The sequence below is a fragment of the Panthera tigris genome, chromosome D4 (genome assembly GCF_018350195.1).
Source record: "Panthera tigris isolate Pti1 chromosome D4, P.tigris_Pti1_mat1.1, whole genome shotgun sequence".
Taxonomy (NCBI): Eukaryota; Metazoa; Chordata; class Mammalia; order Carnivora; family Felidae; genus Panthera; species Panthera tigris.
The window spans coordinates 65,055,139-65,072,252 of NC_056672.1; positions in this window are offsets into that span (position 1 = coordinate 65,055,139).

A 17,114-nucleotide genomic window follows, 5' to 3' on the forward strand; every position below is an offset into this window, starting at 1 on the left:
GTAGGAGGACGCTGGGCTCACCGTGTCCTGCTGATCACTTAGATTCCACCTATACCTGCCTAAATAACCTAGAAAACTGCCAGAAGACTAGAAGAATGGATTCTCTGGAGCCAAGTGCAGACGAGAGGCCCACAGAAGAGGGTAGGAAGGGCAGAGGTGGTGCGTGCTACACGGACTGGCGGGAGAGAGCCGGGGTGGAGGGGCAGTCCGCTGGCCAAGCAGAGCCCCCCAGGTCTGGCTTACGTGGAGGGGCCGGACCGAGTGTGTTCTGACAGCAAGCGGGACTCAACATCTGGAAGGTTACAAGCTAACAGCTCTGCTTGGAGTGCGGGAGGGCTGGAGGACAACGGGAGGGAGAGTTGTTGAGCCCCAGACAACAGAGCGCAGCTTGGCGGGGAACAAAGGCGCACACCAGCGCCATCTCCCTCGCCCATCCCCCAGCCAAAATCCCAAAGGGAACCAGTTCCTGCCAGGGAACTTGCTTGCACGCGCAAACACCCAATGCTGTGCTTCTGCGGATCCATCCTTCCGGTGGGTCTGACTCCCTCCTGGTGCCACAGGGCCCCTCCCGAAGAGGATCTCCGAAGGAAAAGCGAGCTGAGCCTGCCCCTCCCGCCCGCGTGCACCTTGCCGATCCACCACAGCTAATACGCCAGATCCCCAGCACCACAAGACTGGCAGTGTGCAAGTAGCCCAGACGAGCGGCGCCACCCCACAGTGAATCCCGCCCCTAGGAGAGGGAAAGAGAAGGCACACACCAGGCTGACTGTGGCCCCAGCAGTGGGCTGGGGGCAGACATCAGGTCTGACTGCAGCCCCGCCCACCAACGCAAGTTATTCAAGAAAGAACAGGGGAAGTGACCTGCAGTTCCACACCACTCCAGGGACTATACAAAATGATGAAACAGAAGAATTCCCCTCAAAAAAAAAAAAAAAAAAAAAAAAAACGCCCAGGAAATAATGACAGCTAATGAACTGATCAAAAACGATTTAAACAATATAACAGAAAGTGAATTTAGAATAATAGTCATAAAATTAATCGCTGGGCTTGAAAACAGTATAAAGGACAGCAGAGAATCTATTGCTACAGAGATCAAGGGACTAAGGAACAGCCAGGAGGAGCTAAAAAATGCTATTAATGAGCTGCAAAATAAAATAGAGACAACCACGGCTCGGATTGAAGAGGAAGAGGAAAGAATAGGTGAACTAGAAGATAAAATTATGGAAAAAGAAGAAGCTGAGAAAAAGAGAGATAAAAAAATCCAGGAGTATGAGGGGAAAATTAGAGAACTAAGTGATGCACTAAAGAGAAATAATCTACGCATAATTGGTATTCCAGAGGAGGAAGAGAGAGGGAAAGGTGCTGAAGGTGTACTTGAAGAAATAATAGCTGAGAACTTCGCTGATCTGGGGAAAGAAAAAGGCATTGAAATCCAAGAGGCACAGAGAACTCCCTTCAGTCGTCACTTGAATCGATCTTCTGCACGACATATAGTGAAACCGGCAAAATACAAGGATAAAGAGAAAATTCTGAATGCAACTAGAGATAAACATGCTCTAACATATAAATGGAGACCTATAAGATTCGTGACCGATCTCTCTACTGAAACTTGGCAGGCCAGAAACGAATGGCAGGAGATCTCCAATGTGTTGAACAGAAAATATGCAGCCGAGAATCCTTTATCCAGCAAGTCTGTCATTTAGAATAGAAGGAGAGATAAACGTCTTCCCAAACAAACGAAAACTGAAGGAATTTGTCACCACTAAACCAGCCCTACAAGAGATCCAAGGGGGATCCTGTGAGACAAAGTACCAGAGACGTCGCTACAAGCATGAAACCTACAGACATCACAATGACTCTAAACCCGTATCTTTCTATAATAACACTGAATGTAAATGGATGTAAATGTAATTACACTGAATGTAAATGGATTAAAAGCGCCAACCAAAAGACTTAGGGTATCAGAATGGGTAAAAAAACAAGACCCATCTATTTGCTGTCTACAAGAGACTCATTTTAGACCTGAGGACACCTTCAGATTGAGAGTGAGGGGAGGGAGAACTATTTATCATGCCACTGGAAGTCAAAAGAAAGCTGGAGTAGCCATACTTATATCAGACAAACTAGACTTTAAAGGCTGTAACAAGAGATGAAGAAGGGCATTATATAATAATCACAGGGCCTATCCATCAGGAAGAGCTAACAATTATAAATGTCTATGTGCCAAATAAGGGAGCCCCCAAATATATAAAACAATTACTCACAAACATAAGCAACCTTATTGATAAGAATGTGGTAATTGCAGGGGACTTTCACACTCCACTTACAGAAATGGATAGATCATCTAGACACACGGTCAATAAAGAAACAAGGGCCCTGAATGATACATTGGATCAGATGGACTTGACAGATATATTTAGAACTCTGCATCCCAAAGCAACAGAATATACTTTCTTCTTGAGTGCACATGGAACATTCTCCAAGATAGATCACATACTGCGTCACAAAACAGCCCTTCATAAGTATACAAGATTTGAAATTATACCATGCATACTTTCAGACCACAACACTATGAAGCTTGAAATCAACCACAGGAAAAAGTCTGAAAAACCTCCAAAAGCATGGAGGTTAAAGAACACCCTACTAAAGAATGACTGGGTCAACCAGGCAATTAGAGAAGAAATTAAAAAATATATGGAAACAAATGAAAATGAAAATAAAACAATCCAAATGCTTTGGGATGCAGCGAAGGCAGTCCTGAGAGGAAAATACATTGCAATCCAGGCCTATCTCAAGAAACAAGAAAAATCCCAAATACAAAATCTAACAGCACACCTAAAGGAAATAGAAGCAGAACAGCAAAGACAGCCTAAACCCAGCAGAAGAAGAGAAATAATAAAGATCAGAGCAGAAATAAACAATATAGAATCTAAAAAAAACTGTAGAGCAGATCAACGAAACCAAGAGTTGGTTTTTTGAAAAAATAAACAAAATTGACAAACCTCTAGCCAGGCTTCTCAAAGAGAAAAGGGAGATGACCCAAATAGATAAAATCATGAATGAAAATGGAATTATGACAACCAATCCCTCAGAGATACAAGCAATTATCAGGGATTACTATGAAAAATTATATGCCAACAAATTGGACAACCTGGAAGAAATGGACAAATTCCTAAACACCCACACTCTTCCAAAACTCAATCAGGAGGAAATAGAAAGCTTGAACAGACCCATAACCAGCGAAGAAATTGAATCAGTCATCAAAAATCTCCCAACAAATAGGAGTCCAGGACCAGATGGCTTCCCAGGGGAGTTCTACCAGACGTTTAAAGCAGAGATAATACCTATCCTTCTCAAGCTATTCCAAGAAATAGAAAGGGACGGAAAACTTCCAGACTCATTCTATGAAGCCAGCATTACTTTGATTCCTAAACCAGGCAGAGACCCAGTAAAAAAAGAGAACTACAGGCCAATATCCCTGATGAATATGGATGCAAAAATTCTCAATAAGATACTAGCAAATCGAATTCAACAGCATATAAAAAGAATTATTCACCATGATCAAGTGGGATTCATTCCTGGGATGCAGGGCTGGTTCAACATTCGCAAATCAATCAACGTGATACATCACATTAATAAAAGAAAAAATAAGAAGCATATGATCCTGTCAATCGATGCAGAAAAGGCCTTTGACAAAATTCAGCAACGTTTCTTAATAAAAACCCTCAAGAGAGTCGCGATAGAAGGAACATACTTAAAGATCATAAAAGCCATTTATGAAAAGCCCACAGCTAACATCATCCTCAATGGAGAAAAACTGAGAGCTTTTTCCCTGAGATCAGGAACATGACAGGGATGCCCACTCTCACCGCTGTTGTTTAACATAGTGTTGGAAGTTCTAGCATCAGCAATCAGACAACAAAAGGAAATCAAAGGCATCAAAATTGGCAAAGATGAAGTTAAGCTTTCACTTTTTGCAGATGACATCATATTATACATGGAAAACCCGAGAGGCTCCACCAAAAGTCTGCTAGAACTGATACAGGAATTTAGCAAAGTTGCAGGGTACAAAATCAATGTACAGAAATCAGTTGCATTCTTATACACTAATAATGAAGCAACAGAAAGACAAATAAAGAAACTGATCCCATTCACAATTGCACCAAGAAGCATAAAATACCTAGGGATAAATCTAACCAAAGATGTAAAAAATCTGTATGCTGAAAACTATAGAAAGCTTATGAAGGAAATTGAAGAAGATATAAAGAAATGGAAAAACATTCCATGCTCATGGATGGAAGAATAAATATTGTCAAAATGTCAATACTACCCAAAGCCATCTACACATTCAATGCAATCCCAATCAAAATTGCACCAGCATTCTTCTCGAAACTAGAACAAGCAATCCCAAAATTCATATGGAACCACAAAAGGCCCCGAATAGCCAAAGTAATTTTGAAGAAGAAGACCAAACAAAGCAGGAGGCATCACAATCCCAGACTTTAGCCTCTACTACAAAGCTGTAATCATCAAGACAGCATGGTATTGGCACAAAAACAGATACATAGACCAATGGAATAGAATAGACACCCCAGAACTAGACCCACAAACGTATGGCCAACTAATCTTTGACAAAGCAGGAAAGAACATCCAACGGAAAAAAGACAGTTTCTTTAACAAATGGTGCTGGGAGAATTGGACAGCAACATGCAGAAGATTGAAACTAGACCACTGTCTCATACCATTCACAAAAATAAACTCAAAATGGATAAAGGACCTGAATGTGAGACAGGAAACCATCAAAACCCTAGAGAAGAAAGCAGGAAAAGACCTCTCTGACCTCAGCCGCAGCAATTTCTTACTTGACACATCCCCAAAGGCAAGGGAATTAAAAGCAAAAATGAACTACTGGGACCTTATGAAGAGAAAAAGCTTCTGCACAGCAAAGGAAACAACCAACAAAACTAAAAGGCAACCAACGGAATGGGAAAAGATATTTGCAAATGACATATCGGACAAAGGGCTAGTATCCAAAATCTATAAAGAGCTCACCAAACTCCACACCCGAAAAACAAATAACCCAGTGAAGAAATGGGCAGAAAACATGAATAGACACTTCTCTAAAGAAGACATCCGGATGGCCAACAGGCACATGAAAAGATGCTCAACGTCGCTCCTCATCAGGGAAATACAAATCAAAACCACACTCAGATATCACCTCACGCCAGTCAGAGTGACCAAAATGAACAAATCAGGAGACTATAGATGCTGGTGAGGATGTGGAGAAACGGGAACCCTCTTGCACTGTTGGTGGGAATGCAAATTGGTGCAGCCACTCTGGAAAACAGTGTGGAGGTTCCTCAGAAAATTAAAAATAGACCTCCCCTATGACCCAGCAATAGCACTGCTAGGAATTTACCCAAGGGATACAGGAGTACTGATGCATAGGGGCACTTGTACTCCAATGTTTATAGCAGCACTCTCAACAATAGCCAAATTATGGAAAGAGCCTAAATGTCCATCAACTGATGAATGGATAAAGAAATTGTGGTTTATATACACAATGGAGTACTATGTGGCAATGAGAAAGTGTGATATATGGCCCTTTGTAGCAACGTGGATGGAACTGGAGAGTGTGATGCTAAGTGAAATAAGCCATACAGAGAAAGACAGATACCATATGTTTTCACTCTTATGTGAATCCTGAGAAACTTAACAGAAACCCATGGGGGAAGGGAAGGAAAAAAAAAAAGAGGTTAGAGTGGGAGAGAGCCAAAGCATATGAGACTTTAAAAACTGAGAACAAACTGAGGTTTGATGGGGGGTGGGAGGGTGGGTGATGGATATTGAGGAGGGCACTTTTTGGGATGAGCACTGGGTGTTGTATGGAAACAAATTTGACAATAAATTTCATATATTGAGAAAAAAAGAACAAATATTATTAAAATACCTATACTACCTATATTTAATGCAATTAATATCAAAATACCAACAGTATCTTTCACAGAACTAGAACAAATAATCCTAAAATTTTTATGGAACTACAAAAGAGCCCAAATAGCCAAAGCAATCTTGAAAAAGAAGAACAAAATTGGAGGTATCACAATTTCAGATTTCAAGATAGACTACAAAGCTGTAGTAAACAAAACAGTACGGTACTGGAACAAAAATAGACACATATCAGTGGAATAAAATAGAGAGCCCAGAAATAAACCCAGAAATAGATGGTCAATTAATCTTTGACAAGGGAAGAAAGAATATTCAATGGGAAAAACAGTCTCTGCAAAAAATGGTGGTGGGAAAACTAGATGGCTACATGCAAAAGAATGAAACTAGGCCACTTTATTTATTTATTTATTTTGAAGGAGAGAGAGAGAGAGAGAAAGAGAGAGACAGAGAGATAGTAGGGGAGGGGAAGAGAGAGAGAATCCCAAGCAGGTTCTACACTGTCAGTACAGAGCCCAATATGGGGCTTGATCCCAAGAATTGTGTGATCATGACTTGAGCTGAAATCAAGAGTCAGAGGCTTAACCAAATGAGCCATCCAGGACTCCCAGCCTAGACCACTTTTTTATATCATACACAAAAATAAACTCAAAATGGATTAAGGACCTGTGAGACTTGAAACCATCAAAATCCTAGAAGAGAACACAGGCAGTAACTTCTCTGACATCAACCATAGCAACATTTTTTCTAGATATGTCTCCTGAATGCAAGGGAAACAAAAGCAAAAATAAACTATTGGGACTTCATCAAAATAAAAAGCTTCTGCCCAGTGGAGGAATCAATCAACAAAACTAAAAGGCAACCTTCAGAGTATGAGAAGATATTTACAAGTCATGTATCTGATGAAGAATTAGTAGCCAAAATACATAAAGAAGTTATAAAACTCACCACTCCCCAACATTGGGGAAAAAATCCAATTAAAAAAAGGGCATGAACAGACATTTCTCTAAAGAAGGCATACAGATGGCCAATAGACACATGAAAAGATGTCCAACATCACAAATCATCAGAAAAGTGCAAATTAAAACCACAATGAAATATCACTTCACACTTGTCAGAATGGCTAAAAACAACAGGAGAAATTCCAACAACTTGCAAGGACGTAGAGGAAAAGGAACCTTCATGAACTGTTGGTGGGAATGCAAACTGGTACAGCCATGGTGGAAAAAAATTGTTCCTCAAAAGATTAAAAATAGAACTACCATTTAAACCTGTAACTCCAGTACTGGGTATTTACCCAAAGAATATGAAAACACTAACTCAAAAAGATATATGCAACACTATCTTTATTGCAGCATAATTTACAATAACCTAATTATGGAAGCAACCCAAGTGTCCATCAATAGATGAATGGATAAAGATGTTGTATATATACACAACAGAATATTACTCAGCCATAAAAAAATAATGAAATCTTGCCACCTGCAACAACATGGATGGATCTAGAGAGAATAATGATAAGTGAAATAAGGCAGAGAAAGATAATACCATATAATTTCTGTCATATGTGGAATTTAAGAAACAAAACAAAGACAAAAGAGACAAATCAAGAAACAGAATCTTAACGATAGAGAACAAATTGATGGTTACCAGAGGGGAGTTGGGTGAGTGGATGGGTGAAAAAGATGAAAGGGATTAAGAGTACACTTATGATGAGCACTGAGTAGTGTATACAAAATGGTTGAATCACTATATTGTATGCCTGAAACTAATATTACACTGTATGTTAACAATATATTGGCATAAAAAAAAAGCACTGCAGTTTCAACTTCTGCCAAGTTTCTAGCCTACTGGTCCACCTTACAGATTTCAACCTCAGTACTACAACATCAACTCCTGCCTCAGTTTTGGCTTGTCCTGCATGTTTTGTACTCACCAGCCCCTATAAGCTCATGAGCCAATTCTTTAAAAATCAATCATTTATCACCTTTCTTTCTTTCTTTCTTTCTTTCTTTCTTTCTTTCTTTCTTTCTTTATATTTCTTTTTCTTTCTTTCTATCATCTATCTAATCTATCATCTATCTATCTATCTATCTAAATTAGTTATGTTTGTCTATCATACTGGCTGATCCAGTATGGAAAATTTTATTATAACATCATCTCCAGGTGTCTTATTTATGACATTGATTTTGCTTCCATAATCAGAATTCCTGTCTTAACCCAATTAAGACAGTTTGGACATCCACCCCTCTTTATTCCGATTAATCCTATGCAGACAAATAATGAAGCAACCGGCTCAGAATTAATATTACATAGTCCCAGGTTAGCCTATGCCTTTGTGTATATTACACTAATTATTGGATAAAATAGGTACACTAAAAATTTCAGAGAGAAGGAAGTAAAACAGACAAAAGTCAATGTGCTTAAATTCCAGATAGTTAATATACAGTGTAATATTAATTTCAGGTGTATAATATAGTGATTTAGCACTTTCTTACAATACTCAGTGCTAACCACAAGTACACTCCTTAATCTCCATCACCTATTTAACCCATTCTCCCACCGCTTCCCCCATGGTAACCATCAGTTTGTTCTCTATAGTTAAGAATGTGTTTCTTGGATTGCCTCTCTTTCTTTCTCCCCCATTTGCTTGTTTGTTTTGTTTTTTTAAATTCCTCAAAGGCCTAAATGTAAGAACTGAAACCATAAAAATCCTAGTAACTTCTTTGACATCAGCTGTAGCAACTTCTCTCTAGATATGTCTCTTGAGGCAAGGAAAACATAAGCAAAAATAAACTATTGGGACTTCATCAAAATAAAAAGCTTCTGCACAGCAAAGGAAACAATAAAACTAAAAGTCAATATAAGGAATGGGGGAAGATATTTACAAATGACATAGTGGATAAAGGGTTAGTATCCAAAATATACAAAGAACTTATAAAACTCAACACCCCAAAATTAAATAATCCAATTAAAAATGGGCAGAAGACATGAAAAGACATTTTTTCAAAGAAGATATCCAGATGGCCAACAGACACTTGAAAAGATGTTTAGCATCACTAATAATTAGGGAAGTATATATCAAAATTACAATGAAATATCTCCTCACACCTGTCAGTATGGCTAAAATCAATAACACTAGAAAAAACAAGTGTGGCAGAGGATGTGGAGAAAAAGGAACACTCATGCACCATTGGTGGGAACGCAAACTGGTGCAGCCACTGTGGAAAATTGTATGGGGGTTCCTCAAAAGGTTAAAAATAGAAGTACCCTATGATCCAGCAACTGCACTACTAGGGTATTTACCCAAAGAATACAAAAATACTAATTCAAAGGGATACATGTACCCTGACATTTATAGCAGCATTATCAACAATAACCTAATTATAGAAACAGCCTATTGACTGATGAATGGATAAAGAAGATGTGGTATATATGCACAATGGAATATTACTCAGCCACAAAACAAAGAATGAAATCTTGCCATTGGAAGGACATAGATGGAGGTAGAGGGTACTATCCTAAGTGAAATAAGTCAGAGAAAGACAAATACTATATGATTTCACTCATATGGAATTTAAGAAACAACAAATGAGCAAAGATTAAAAAAAACAGAGAGAGATAGACAAACCAAGAAACAGACTCTCAATTATAGAGAACAAACTGATGGTTCCCAGGGGAAAAGATGGAGGAGGGATGGTTAAATAGGTGATGGGGATTAAGGAATGCCCTTGTGATGAGCACTGAGTATTGGAAGTGTTGAATCACTATATTGTACACCTGAAACGAATATTACACTGAATGTTAGTTAAATAACTGGAATTTAAATAAAAGTTTTTTTTAAAAGAAAAAAAAATCAATGTGCTGACTTAGTTAATAGACAATCTGTTGGTAACCCAATGTTTGAAACACTTTGGAAAAGTAAAAAGATGATAAAATCTATAAAATTTCATCATATCTATGTGGCAGAGATTTGTTTACGCACAATGAAAGCACTTAACAAATTTAAGAATTTTAATTGAAGCAATTACCCCTCCTTATTTATCATATTTTATGAAAATTCAAAAATAATTCATAATACATCATTCAATTAAAAAGGACTCTGGATTAACAGGAAAATATTGTCATGATGCAGAGGCGTTTACTGAGAATTATTCATTATGTTTTTAGCCTAGATAAACACCAAATCCTGGTATCTACTCCTTCTCTGTAGATTGATATGCCAACATGCCTTGTGGTTTGATTGATTCCTTCAATAATATATTAATATATCAAATGTTTATCGGGAAGTTTTATTGTAGGCATTGTGCTATACTCTAAGGACTACAACAAGAACAAGGACCCACCCTCTCCTCCATGGACCCAGCTAAATAAGATACATCCCAGCAATCAGACAGTGAGGTGAGTGTTACAGGAAAGGATAGATGCTTTGGTAACACTTGGGAAGGCAACTAATCTGTAACTTAGGGATCAAAAAGGCCAAGGGCAAGTAAGATAGAACTAGGAACCGATCAATGAGTAAGATCCCAGTGAAGGGGGTGGAGGAACGTTTGCCCTCGGAAGAAAGATGTTGACTGGTGAAGACCAAGGGATAAGAGAGTACCCCGTGTGCTCAAAAAATGATGGATCTATCTGGAGCATATAAAGTAAGGGGGGGGGGTGCGGTAGAGGTGGGCAGAATGGTAGTAAGAAAGGAAGCTGAAGACAGAATCAGGGACAAGGCTATAAATGTCACATAAAGGAGTTTGGACTTAAACCTGATGGTGAACTAGACTCTAGAGCCTTGTATCTCAGACTGAACCAGCAACGTGAGCATGGAAGCTTATTCCATGTACAGCCCCACCCAACTTATCTAATCAGAATTAGCCTTGGTAGTAAGATCCTCACATAATTCATACACACATTAAACTTTGAGGACCACTGATCTAGAGCCACTGAATGACTTTGATCAGGACGTGCTGAAACATGAGCTAGCTTAGCTCTTGCTGTGGGTTCTGGTCGGCCCTGGAACTTTGTCTCCCAGGAACTTCCCAAGTGGCTTCTGGCTACCTTTCAGACCTCATCTGCTCTTCCCTTCCCTAATCTCATTCTGTTGTAGGTAGACCTGCTTCAGTAAGGTGCCTTCTTAAGGAATTGTCTTTGACTATAGGAAACATGTTTCAATTGCAGAGACTTTGCTCTGGCTCAAAATGCTTCCTCAAAAGCTCTGCTCCAGATATCTGCACTTGTTCACACGCCTCAGTCTAGCCTGTGCTCAAATATCACCTCCACAGAAAGACCCCAAAACCTCCCTATCCAAAATACTTACCCTCTCATTCACATTTACCTTAATTTTTATCGTAATATATGTCACTTCGTGACACTACATATTATGTCATATGTCATAAAGTTTCTTTTTAAATAAATAGTTGCTTGCTTGTTTTCTACTGGACTTGCCCACTACAATGTAAGTTCCATGAAGGCAGGGAGTTTTCTGTCATGTTTATTGCTGTACTTCTAGCACCTAAGTCCTCAGTGGATGTTTGCAGAATGAATAAATGCCTGAATAAATGAATTAGAGGGTTAGTTAAAGCAAAAAGAATCAAACACCAAATGCATGGAGGCCTGAAGTTACCTAGCACTGACTCCCCCAAACAAACATTCATTCTATGGTGCAAAAGAACTAAAACCCTCTAAGTTTAATGGTACAGTGGGAGTCAGAGCTCACAGAAGAAATTTTCTGACACTCAGAAGGTTTTGTAGAAATCCTGGTATGATGGCAAGTTTCCACATTCATTGGAAGATTTAGAGATCCTAGGGTCAAGAGTAACTGATAAATGTGCAAAAGCTTGCTATATTTTAAAGACAAGGATGAGGAGGGGTTGAGGGAGGGGGCATGGGCTAAATAGGTAAGAGGCATTAAGGAATCTACTTCTGAAATCATTGTTGTGCTATATGCTAACTTGGATGTAAATTTAAAAAATAAATAAAATAAAAAATAAGTAAAAAAAAGAAAAAAATAAAGACAAGGATGAGGTGAGTATCTAAATTAAAAAAGAAAAATCAAAAAGGAGGACTCATCCACTGCTGTTGACATAGGGGAAGCACAGAATTTATCTTCAAGAATCTGAAGAAAAAGAAGCCATTATCCATAAGAATCCAGGCTAACACATTGATCAGTCACTAAATACTCTGTAAATACCTATTGACTTACTGTTTTGCATCAGACTCTGTTGTAGGCATTGGAGATAAAGAAATACACTGAATTCATATAGTCCCTGACATCATGTTTCTTACAGTCTGGGGTGGAGTCGGGGGGACGTCACCACATAGGACTGAAATAGTTCTCTTTTTAATTGTTCTTTCTTCCCCTGCCTTTAACACACACATATCTACTTCATATGCTAAATTATTAGGATTATTATAGCTAAAATATGGCTCATTTTGTAAGATTGTATTGAGGTAAACTTGACATAAAATGAGATTCACAGATTTTAACTGTAGATTCTAATGGATATTGACATATGTATATACACATCTAACCACCACCACAGAACACTTACATTTCACATTTATTATTTTGATGGCTTCCTGATGAACTGGTCCTCCTATCCTTATTAAATGCCCTCTTTATCTCAGGTAACACTCCTTGTCTTAAAGTTTGTTTTGACAAGCTTGGTTAAAGGTATAACTTCTGCAAAATGACTAGCGTAGTCCCTCTCTCTCCATATTCATCTGACGTTTAAGTACTTAACTCAGGCCAACTGAATTGAACACAGCAGACCCAAACCCAGGAGGACAATGTTCTAGGAAACTCTTACCCTTACCATAAGTAAAGTTATGGATCTTTATGTGCCTTCTTCAATCCCTTTTTAAATTCTTCAATTTCACTTCCTGCCTTGTACATGTATGGCTTTAGGCTGCTTACTTCCCTTCTTGTATTCAGCTCCATATTTAACCTTGTATTTGATAGCTGAGATGTGTCTATGACTTTGTTTTTGTCCTTAAACATGACAGTTTGTACACTTCAGGCTCAACCGGCTTCTGGTTTCTCTAGGTAATTACTGTGCCAGATTCAGCCTTAGCTGTGATAGCAAGCTAGTGTTGATCTAAATGGACAATACAGCTTTATCAGGACCCCTCAGAGGAAGGACTGCTGCTAGAGACATTTAGCTCTCAGTTTTGGTAAAGAAGCATGAAGAAAATCTTTTCCTTGAGCTTTATTTAGTTATAGCCCAAATTTAAGTACCCATCCTGGTTTCCATCGTTGGCTTTGAGTGTTTTGCAAGCTTCACTTAGCAACCCATCTATAAATCAACCTTCAGTCTGGTCACTTTTGTTCCTGCCTACTCTTATCCAATTTGGTGTTGATTTTTAGTAGACTTGCAGAGGGTGATTTTATGTTTAAATTCTGAGGCTAATTTACTTTATTTCACAATAAACAGGTATTTGGGGATTCTACTTTGCCATCCATTCTGCTAAACACAAAGTTCAATAATTAGGAGAAAAGTTATACATGCAAACAAGTCATTGTAATGCACTTTGAAAAGTCCTTTATGATATAAACACCCAAATTTACTTATCCTGACAAACATCAAAGCTTTTCAGTGATGCAACTTGTACCTTCCCAAGCAGCCTAATGTAGCATGTAATATAAAAGGCCAATGACAAGGGTTTCCAGAGAATGTACAATGGTGGTCTAAGGAATATGTAATTCAAAAATTTCCACAAGACCCTTGAGCATTCTATAAAGGTGAGGTATGTCACTAATGGGCAGAATAAGCACATCTAAACTTGTTTGCATTATTTCTCTTTGGTTATCCAAAGCTACAAGATGGAAACTGTACATTTAAGGAATGTTTTGTGGTCTTGAGGCTGCTAATTTGAAATTGTTTACAGCTTCCTTACCCCGGGAGAATATGCTGATGCAAATGATTAAAATTCTGCCATTCTTCTGAATGTCTTTGTGAAATTATAAAATACACAAGGATGTTTCATGTACATTGGAACAACTGTTCTTAGGCAAAGTAAATTACTTTGAGCAGGTCAAATGTGAAGCCCAACTCTTTTCAGCAATATCAGAGAATAACTCTAAAGAAATACAATACCTACCTGTTCTCCCAAAGCCTGTAACTACACGTTATTATAGGCATGTGTGTCGTTATACAAGTTTTTGATTTTTGTTTTACTCTGAGATAGTAGCTGTGTCTTATGGATAATGCCACACCCTGAAGGAAGGGTTATCTCTTAGGGGAATAAACTGGGTGTGAAAAAGCATATTCTTAGAGGCAATAAGGAACACCTAATTATTACATTATGCCCCCAAAACTTGGAGAAAATTATAACTCTAAAGACAAACATGACAAAACTGACATGAAAAAGTCATCCTACTCTATTTTATTTTATTTTAAAGTTTATTTTGAGAGAGACAGTGCATAAGTGGGGAGGGGCAGAGAGAGAAAGAGAGAGAGAGAGAAAGAGATAATCCCAAGCACTGACAGCGCAAAGCTTGACATATGGCTTGATCTCACAAACCATGAGATCATGACCTGAACCAAAATCGAGTCAGACACTTAAACAACTGAAGTACCCAAGCGCCCTATCATCACATATTTTAAACCATATCATTTTTAGTTGTTATTTAAAGGAAGAAAAATCACAATTTCTTCATTAAAATAGAAAAAAAAAGATGACAATCCTATAATCCATCTCTTGGGGGAATTACTCTGCTCTTGGTGGTATATGTGTGTGTGTGTGTGTGTGTGTGTGTGTGTGTGTGTGTGTGCATGTGCGTGTGTGTGTGTGTGTGTGTGTGTTCATTCTTTAGCTCTGCAAAGGTGATTTGTTACAGCTGTGTTATGAATGGAACTGAGGTCTATATGAGGATTGGAAGGAGAAGAGACTGGTGAGATGGGCAGAAACCAGACCCCTATGATTAGATTTGCCAGCCTAATGAGTTTGGATCAGAGGTAAGAGCATTTATTGGCATGGCAAATTAAGTTTCAGATATTTTACAAGGTGGATTGTGTGAGAAATTGAAAATAGTAAGAAATATGTGCAATGTTCACATGAGAGAATCTGAGAGACTACGTTTACATAGAAGCACTGTTAAGAGAGTGGGAAAGTAAGAGGATGAAAAGCATATAGATAGAGAGTGGAGGTGGATTGAGTGAGTGTAAAGAGATAACTGAGATGTAGAAACTCAGATGTAGGAACTTAGAAAGCATGGAAAAATAAGATAAAAACAGAGAGGGAAGCAAACCATAAAAGACTGTTAAATACAGAGAACAAACTGAGGGTTGATGGGGGTGAGGAAGTGGCGGGGGGGAATGGGCAATGGGCATTAAGGAGGGCACTCATTGGGATGGGCACTGGATTTTATACGTAAGTGATGAATCACTGGATTCTACTCCTGAAGCCAAGACTACACTGTATGTTCACTAATTTGAGAATTAAAAAAAAAAAAAGATATACTACAAAGCTGTAGTTATCTACAGCTATAGTAATGGCACTGGCACAAAAATAGACACATAGAACAATGGAACAGGATAAAGACTGCATAAATAAACCTACATATATATGGTCAATTAATCTATGGCAAAGGAAAAATATACAATGGGAAAAAGACAGTTCATCAATAAATAGTGCTGGGAAAACTGGACAGCTACATGTAAGACAATGAAACTGGATTACTTTCTAACATCATACACAAAAATAAACTCAAAATGTATTAACAACTTAAACATGGGACATGAAACCATAAAAATCCAAGAAGAGAATACAGGCCATAATTTCTCCAACATCAGCCATAGCAACATTTTTGTAGATAGGTCTTCTAAGGCAAGAGAAACAAAAGCAAAAATATACTATTGGGGCTCCATCAAAATAAAAAGCTTCCAGACAGCACAGGAAAGCATCAAAAAACCAAAAAAGATAACCTACTGAATAGAAAAAGGTATTTTCAAATGCTGTATCTGATAGAGGGTTAATATCCAAAATATATAAAGAACTCATATGACTCAATGCCAAAAAAAAACCCCTCAAAACAATCCAATCAAAAATGGGCAAGGACCTGAATAGACATTTTTCCAAAGAAGACATACAGATGGCCAATAGACACATGAAAAAATGCTCAACATCACTAATCATCAGGGAAATGCAAATTAAAACCATAATGAGATACCATGTCTTGCTTGTTAGAATGGCTAAAATCAAGAAGACAAGAAACAAGTTTTGACAAGGATGTGGAAAAAAGGGAAAACTTGTGCACTGTTGGTGGGAATGTAAATTGGTATAGCCAATGTAGAAAACATTATGAAGCTTCTTTAAAAAATTAAAAATAGAAATACCATGTGATCCAATAATTCCACTATTGGGTATTTACCCAGGGCAAAGGAAAACACTAACTTAAAAAGATATATGTACTTCTATGTTTATTGCAGCATTATTTATAATAGTCAAGACATGAAATTAATCTAAATGTCCATCAATAGACAAATGGATAAAGAAAATGTGGTATGTATATATATATATATATGTGTGTGTATACACACACACACATACACACACATACACACACAATAGAATATTACACAACCATAAAAAAGAATGAGATTGTGCCATTTGAGACAACATAGATCTAGAGGGTATTATGTATGTGAAATAAGTCAGATTGAGAAAGATAAACACCATATTATTCCACTCATAAATGGAATCTTAAAAAATGAATAAACAAAAAGCAGAATTAGACCTATAAATACAGAGAACAAACTGATGGTTGCCAGAGGGAAGGGGGTGAGTTGCTGGGCAAAATGGATAAAGATACAGGACTCTGGTTATGGAATAAGTCACATGAATAAAAAGCATAAGGAATACAGTCAATGACATTGTAATAGTGATGTAATGGGATAGATAGTAGCTATACTTGTGGTGAGCATAGCATGATGTATAAACTTGTCAAATCACTACATTACACACCTGAAACTAGTATAACATTGTGTGTCAACTATTCAAATTTTTAAAAAAGTTAAAAATAAGAATAAAAAATAGTATCACATACCTTAATCTTAGTCCCCTTTGTTAGGTCAATTGGCTCATATACTTTCTTATGATATTTGGATGATTCTAAATGAATTCAGCTCTTCTAATTAGAAAATCAGTTTCACACTATGCGAACAACAGGAAAATGA